We start from the raw sequence: 8,174 nt of genomic DNA, 5'->3' as shown, positions 1-8,174 counted from the left end.
TAAGACTTTGTTCCAATCCTAAATAATGTTATTTTGTTGCTATGATTCTCTACTTCCATATGAAATGGAAACAAATAAATACATTTCAAAACACCATGATTTGTCATAACCAACCACCTTTCTACAAATGCTGAGCCAGTGTATTTATTTTACGTTTTTATCTCTAATGTGAACAACAGATCAACCAAAGGCCACACTGACAGCTGAGCAGACAGTCATCCCAGCAGGGGGCAGTGTTGCACTGAGCTGCTCTGTGGAGGGTTCTGGATGGAGCTACTCCTGGTACCAATGCTCTGACTCTGCTGGACCAATCACAGCGTCAGAGGGTGGCCACTACTCTGACTCTACTGGACCAATCAGTGACTTAGAGGGTGGTCAGTACTCTACTGGACCAATCACAGTGTCAGAGGGAGGAGTCTACAGGTGCAGAGGAGGGAGAGGAGAACCAGTTTACTACTCTCAGTTCAGTGATGCTCTCACCTTGAACGCAACCTTGAACACAACTGATGGTGAGTAATTATCTCCGCCAGGCCGACTGGTCGGGAGGCGGAGATTATATGTGTTCATCCCCGTCCATGTGTCCGTCTGTCTGTCTGTGAGCAGCTAATCTTGGACACCAATTGGACCGATCAGTGTCATCATTTGCTTGCACACTCCCCAGTTGTGGCTATCAAGGAAGACGCACAATCCCAAATTGGTGGCAATTCCAGCCCACTTTCATCTCTGGAGTCAGAGATATATTCCAGTCTAATTGGCTATGATTGCCTGACAAATGTTGCGAGAGGGGCCTCTAAACAACACTGTCACGTAACGGCACGTAAAATGCTACAAATGTCACTGTTTATTGCCAAAATAGAATTAATCATCAACAACAAATTATGTTGTACTGTAAGTCATGTGACAAGGACCATCAAAACACTAAATGCCAATTATGCCATATATCATGTTTGTAGATTATACTGAATGTGTACTGTAGTCCTATTTATGAAGGTATACCGTAACTAAAATGCTATTATCTTTGTCGATCCTGTCTCAACGTTCAGTGTCTCCTAGACCTGCAGAACTGAGTTCTCTACATGTGGGTCTGATAGTAGGACTCGTTGTTGTGATTGTACTGTCCATCCTGCTGCTCCTGCTGTGTCGATACGGAACATCTAAAGGTGAGAAACACTCACATATTGATTATTATATTAAACCATTTAGACCTTGAGGCCGATTCTACAAAATGTGTTCTAAATCATGAGTTTTCTGAAAAACCTATGTTTCTTTATCAGTGGTTATCGAACAATTTGATGTCGAGGAACCCAGAAGTTATATAGGCCGCCGATTTTAGTTAAAAACGTTCGCTCTGAAATAATGTATTTTCAAAGATTTGCGGCACATTTTCAAGATTTAAAAAAAAATAGCAGATCTACAAGCTCGTAGCGCCCCATCCCAGATGGCATTTTTGGTCAAAACAACGTTTATTTGATGGCACAGAGCCGCCGATGTGGAGCTCTCCAGTGCACCGGCATAGATCCATCTTATAAACAAGACCTGTCCAGGACCTGTTCACCTTCCTAGTTTATGTTCACTTCCGGGAGTCTTGGAATTGTGGCTTTTCAAAATAGGAGTTCAACTGGGAAAAATGCTGGCGTGAATTAGATCATAATTTATCAATAAATGCTAGCGGTCTAAGTGTGTGATTGCACTGCATGTATTACCTATAGATTACATTAGAAGGATTGTACCTAGATTGCAATGATTGCGATGAGATGATAATTAGACGGATTAAATACTAGTGTTGTTTTTCATTTACAGGTCCATGTGGTGTCAGGTGAGTACTACTAAGTATTTCTCTGTCTATACTCCTCAACATGACCGCAGTAATAGATTACATCTTCTTTTATACTTCATTACCGCTGATAAATATGGATCTTTTAATTGCAGACCCGGACAGTCTCAGGGAACCAATCAGAGCCCAGCTACAGACCAGGCGTCTGCTGATGATACGTACTGCCAACTGCAGCACGGTCAGTCTTTCAACCAATCACGTTCATTAAGGACACTTGTGACAACTGCTTCTACTTTGAATCAATTCATGTCTAACTTAAAATGAAATACATCTTCATTTAAAGTCCTTTTTGGAAGTCCAGTTGTGTTTGTTTTTCCTCATTAGCATTAACTAAATAGGAACCATCACTGAAATAATTAAATTTAGCACCACATTAATGCATGTAATTTACTTTTAGGCGACACAAGCGTCTATGGGGTGATAAACCAGCCTGATGATGACTATGAAAATGGTACAGTATACACTTATTTAATCATCCAATCAAATGATTTAAATCTGGTTCCATTTGGTGTTATTCTTGAACATTCATGTTAGGGGAGTCGATTAATTGTCAGGTTCAGATTCATTTGATTTGTTAGAAATGTGTGTGTTTTCTTTCTCAAAAATAGCAGGTCTACAAGCTCATAGCACGGAGTGACACGCTATTAGCTTGTAGATCTGGTATGAAATGACCTAGATTGGGTTAACATGTGGAAGACACTGACTAAACATTTATAGCTGAATGTTTTCATTTCATTTCAACTATTGATGTTATAACATATTGTTTTTAATTCACAGATCCAGCTCATATCAGGTATGGTACAGTATTTATCTCTGTTATATTCACCAACATGACAGCAGTGGATTACATCTTGGTTTATTCTTCGTCACTGATACATATTTATATTTTAATTACAGAGTCATTGAGTCTCAGATAAACCAACCTGATGATGATTATGAAAATGGTACAGTATACACTTTCTTTTTTTTTTAAACATCCAATTCAATGATTTAAATCTGGTTTCATTTGGTGTTATTGTGGAAGATTCGTGTTAGGAGAGAGTCATTACATTTTCAGTTTCTAGATTAATTCTAGATTTGTTAGAAATGTGTTTTGTTCCTGTGATTTGCGCAAAATGTTGATTTTACAAAAATGAATACAAGCTCATATTAAGGCACAATGTGACGCACTATGACTGTGTAGATCTGCTATTTTTTAAGAGTCAAAGTATGAAATGATCCAGATTATGTTTTCATTTGGTTCAACTATTGATGCTATAACATATTGTTTTTAATTCACAGATCCAGCTTATGTCAGGTATGGTACAGTATTGATCTCTGTTATATTCACCAACATGACAGCAGTGGATTACATCTTGGTTTATTCTTCATCACTGATACATATTTATATTTCAATTTCAGAGTCCTTGAGTCTCAGATAAACCAACCTGATGGTGTATATGAAAATGGTAAACTATACACTTTTTAAAACATCCAATCAAATGATTTAAATCTGGTTTCATTTCATGTTATTGTGCAACATTCATGTTAGGAGAGTCAATACCAGACTCTCAGATTAATTGGATTTGTTAGAAAGGTTCACGATTCTACAAAAAATAGCAAATCTACAAGGTCATAGTGTGGCACGAAGTGACGTGCTGTGAGCTTGTAGATCCGCTTTTTTTTGTCGAGTGAATTTCCACTCCAATGAGCAGAGGTACTTGTGATGTTTTGAGAACGTAACGAATGATAAAAACTGAAAAAGCAGACTAATGTTTTATATACTGCATGTTTTATGACACAGTGTCCCGTTTTAAAATGTTACTGTAACTCTGTTTCATTTCCTCAGATACAGCCGTGTAGGAAAACCAAAGCCAACACCACACATGGATCTGCACCAAGGTTTACATTAGCCACTATATATCCACCATTGACCCCAGAGCATTTTTAGTTGACCACCGCTCATCTGCTGAAAGTGCTGGAGCCACAAAGGTAGTATAAGAAAAAATAAAGGGAAGCTCCGCACACTCAGATCTGCGCATAATCAGATTTATTAGCAAGCTTTCGGTCTACTGACCTTCTTCAGGCATGACCGTTAAATAAAAATATATCAGGCTGGGGAATGTTATTATAATCGTGGAATTGTCCAAAAACGCTTTGGACAAAAACTTAATGGACCCTCAAACTCCACAACCTCTCCCCCTCTCATGCAAGTAGACAATATATAAAGTCACAACAACCTTGGTGAGGCAGTATTGCTTTGTTTTGAAATAAGGTTAGGTGGTCTCTTCCCGACAGCAGAGATATTATAGGCTACTTAGACTATTATTATTCTAATTTGGAGAACGTAACACAACATTGCAATGCATAGTTTTAGAACTGTATTACATTTATATTTAAAGTTCAATATGAACCTGCTGCCTGTATATAGTTGCACTGCAGTTATCTGATCCCAGATCAGCCTATTCATTACATCGTTGCACGTCGAACGTATCCGAACTACAAGCTCACAACACGTCTCAACGCATCTCGTTCTTTGCTAATAGGATATTTAGGATAGGATATTTTGGATGTGCAACACTGTCGTGTGATGAAGCATACATCAGGCTTCACACAGCTGCGTCTCTCTCCTCCTGAGTAGAAGTCTTCTCAGTTCAATCGGGCGTTATACTGTACATGAGACCTATAGAATGTGAACCAGGCTGGACCCAAAGACCATAACAAAAGTCATTGTTGTGGATATTACAAGCAAAAAATGTATGTACTGTAGGTAGGGTATACCATATAAATGCAAGAACCATGGGCAATTGGACACACCTACTGTAGGCACGCACACAACCAATTTGCATGTGCACACAAAATGCATGTGCACACGTACGCGCGCGCACACACACACACACACACACACACACACACACACACACACACACACACACACACGGGTCACACGCATATACACACACACACACACACACACACTCTTTATTTTCTGTAAATATATCTAGTATTGCTCTTAGAGTTGTTGCTGACATGTAACGCATCGTGTATTGTATGTCATGATGATGAATTGAGTACAGTATATGGACCACAATGGAAACAAGCCCGCGGGGGATTTTTGTGTTATCCTTTTAGCATAGTTTTGTTACTGTACTGCCTTCAAAATGTGAATTCATTATAATGTTTGTATAATGTTTTTTAATTGTTTACTGGATTTATATAAATATTTTAACCAAATCAACCCTACATTAGTCTCTATTTTAAGCAATGTTTCGAAACTTACAAAACTCCAAATTATTTTGTAAATAGTCAAAATAGGTGATCTACAAGCTCACGATGGGATCTCATATCAACACATTTTAAGCTTGTCGATCAGCTGTTTTGTATGAAGTGATTAAGAGGTTGATGGCAAGTGTTTATATTTCCATATTATTTAGGTTGTAATGTAGATGGTGTTGTTTTAAAGGTCCACTTCACCACTTTTCAACCTATCTTCATAGGCCTACTATAGTCACTAATAACTCAATAATAATCATGGTAAAATGGCACCATTTCTTTCCTACTCAGCCTGTCAGTCTCATAAGAGGGCTGTGGGCAGTTCAGAAACCTGTCCACCAGTGACATTATCAATGGGGAATCCAAGCTAATAGAAACGGCAGGCTTTCTAGTCCTGAAAAGTTGCAATGGGAAAATAAAACCTAAAAACCTAAAATAGAAAAAATCAAAACATGTTTTTTAGAAAAATATTGTTTAAAAAATAAATTCTGCCTAACGATGATGTCACTGGTGGACCGGTTTCTGAACTGCCCACAGCCTTCCTATGAGACACAGGCTGAGTAGAAAATAATTGTGCCATTGCATCATGATTATTAGTGAGGACCTATTATATGAAGATAGGTTGAAAAGTTGTGAAGTGGTGGTTTTCAAACGTTATAATAAACATGCAGTATAGCTTCAGTTTGTTAAGAAATTTGAATGACGTTTCAATGTAAACAAGGTTCATCCGATGTGTGCTTGTATATAATTATCTGCATTTTAATTAAAAAAAATAAAAACAGTTTGTTGGATGAACTCCTCCCATTTCTCTTATCAATATTATTATTAGTATTATGACGTGTCATGTATTTAAGACAACGTTACCAGTCTCTCCAATAATATGCTTGATATTACTAATGATAAGAACAAACTGCAAATGTGTGTGTATTTGTTGTTAATTGTCGGTATAGGACAACTTGTTGGTATACAGTAGGACATGTATTCCATTTGCTGCTCTGCTTGCTGACACAATGACATGCAGGCCATGGAGCCTCACCAAGGTAGGTTTCCTACTGATATGTCATTGCTAAGGGGTGCTACTGTTCGCTGCTGTCAAAAATCACGAATACACAAAAACTTAAATCATGCCAGTCCTGCCACATTATCCTATGTTTGTCTTAAACTGCATCCTACAAGTCATTTGACTTAATCACTTTGTCTATTACACCTCTTGCTATTGCATGTCGTCACGGTTTCACAACAACATGCATGGAGAGAGACAGGAAACCACCGCAAATACAAAAGAGTCATGAACAAAACCACATCCTCTTTAAGTGCTGGAAATTGTTAAATACCACTTCACTACTTTTCAACCTATCTTCATATAATAGGTCCTCACCAATAATCATGAAAAATGGTGCAATTTTTTTCTACTCGGTCTGTGTCTCATAGGAGGGTTGTGGGCAGTTGAGAAACCGTCTTCCAGTGACATCATCGATGGGGAATACAAGCTAATATAAACTGAAGGCTTTCTAGTCCTGAAAAGTTGCAATGCGAAAATGGAAGCCATCGTTGTCACGATAATGAAAATCGAAACTCATTTGTATTAAAAGAAAATCTGCCTAATGATGATGTCACTGGAAGACGGTTTCTAAACTGCCCACAGCCCTCCTATGAGACACAGACTGAGTAGAAAAAAATCGTGCCATTTTTTCATGATTATTAGTGAGGACCTATTATATGAAGATAGGTTGAAAAGTGGTGAATTAAGGTGAAGTTGACCACCTCTCACACACGCACGCACACGCACGCACATGCACACATGTGCACGCACACACACATTGAAAGTCAATGGAGACAATTGGGGAAGAGACTCTGTCATTTCTCAACCGTTTCAGACACGGGGTGGCTCGCCGGAACCGGGCCGCCCCCCTGAGCGCACACACACACACACACACACACACACACACACACACACACACACACACACACACACACACACACACACACAAACCCTGTCTTCCTATTGGCTGGCCTTTACACAGCTCTAACTTTTGCTTGCAGCATGCTACAGTCTTGAAACTTGCTCCATGGACTTAGACCACCAATAGTAGCACGCTGTAATAGTTTAATTGCTTAAGCCCGGCCCCTCTGTCTTCCTATTGGCTGGCCTTTACACAGCTCTAACTTTTGTTTACAACATGCTACAGCCTCAAACTTTGGTACATGGACGTAGACCATCAAGAGGAACAAGCTGTAATGGCTTAATTGCTTAAGCCCCACCCCTCTGTATTCCTATTGGCTGGCCTTTACACAGCTATAACTTTTGTTTGCAACATGCTACAGTCTTGAAACTTGCTCCATGCACTTGGACCAAGTTGACCACCTCTCACACACTCGCACACACGAACGCACATGCACGCACATGCACACATGTGCACACACACACACACACACACACACACACACAAACATTGAAAGTCAAAGGAGAATATCGGGGAAACACGTAACTCTGTCATTTCAATGGACCATCAAATGGACCCTTACAGCTCAGACATCTTAGCATGTTAGCATTAGCATGTTAGCATTAGCATGATAGCATGATAGCATGATAGCGTGTTAGCATTATCATGTTAGCATTAGCATGTTAGAATGTTAGCAGCATGTTAGCATTTTAGCATGATATCATGTTAGCATTAGCATGTTAGCATTATAATGTTGGTGGCAACGTAATGCGCAATAAACTTAGACAAAATACCCCATTGGAAGTCAATGGGGAGTCCTGGCTCCCATGTAACCAAATGGACCCTTCTGAGAGGCTAAATGTCTGTCATGGTTTGAGTCTTCCCCTGTCTGTAGTTCCACTTCAGCCACTCCCACATTCTATTCCACCACACTGCAGACCTATACACCTGTCTCCCACTGCCTCATCAGCCCAACAGTTCCCTTCTCATTACACACCTGTGCCTACTTCTGCAATCAAGCCACCGCCTATAAAACTGGACTCATTCTGCCTCATTCCTTGCTAGAAGATAACCATTGTTACATGTGTTACATTCCTGTTCTCTGTATTTTCCTAGTGTTATTAGATTATTTACTAGTTTGAATT

General features: G+C 39.3%; 1 long non-coding RNA gene across 1 annotated transcript; it reads left to right on the top strand.

The window, feature by feature from the left end:
• Positions 1 to 1,055: 1,055 nt before the first annotated feature.
• Positions 1,056 to 1,970, top strand: LOC308326657. The gene is made up of 3 exons (XR_013965116.1): positions 1,056 to 1,160; positions 1,801 to 1,816; positions 1,930 to 1,970. It is a non-coding gene; the product is annotated as an uncharacterized lncRNA (long non-coding RNA).
• Positions 1,971 to 8,174: the final 6,204 nt, after the last annotated feature.

Source organism: Protomyctophum bolini, assembly GCF_963924005.1.
Source record: "Protomyctophum bolini genome assembly, chromosome: 13".
Classification (NCBI taxonomy): domain Eukaryota; kingdom Metazoa; phylum Chordata; class Actinopteri; order Myctophiformes; family Myctophidae; genus Protomyctophum; species Protomyctophum bolini.
The sequence above is the reverse complement of the archived record's forward strand: the minus strand, read 5'-3'. Positions and strand labels throughout refer to the sequence as shown.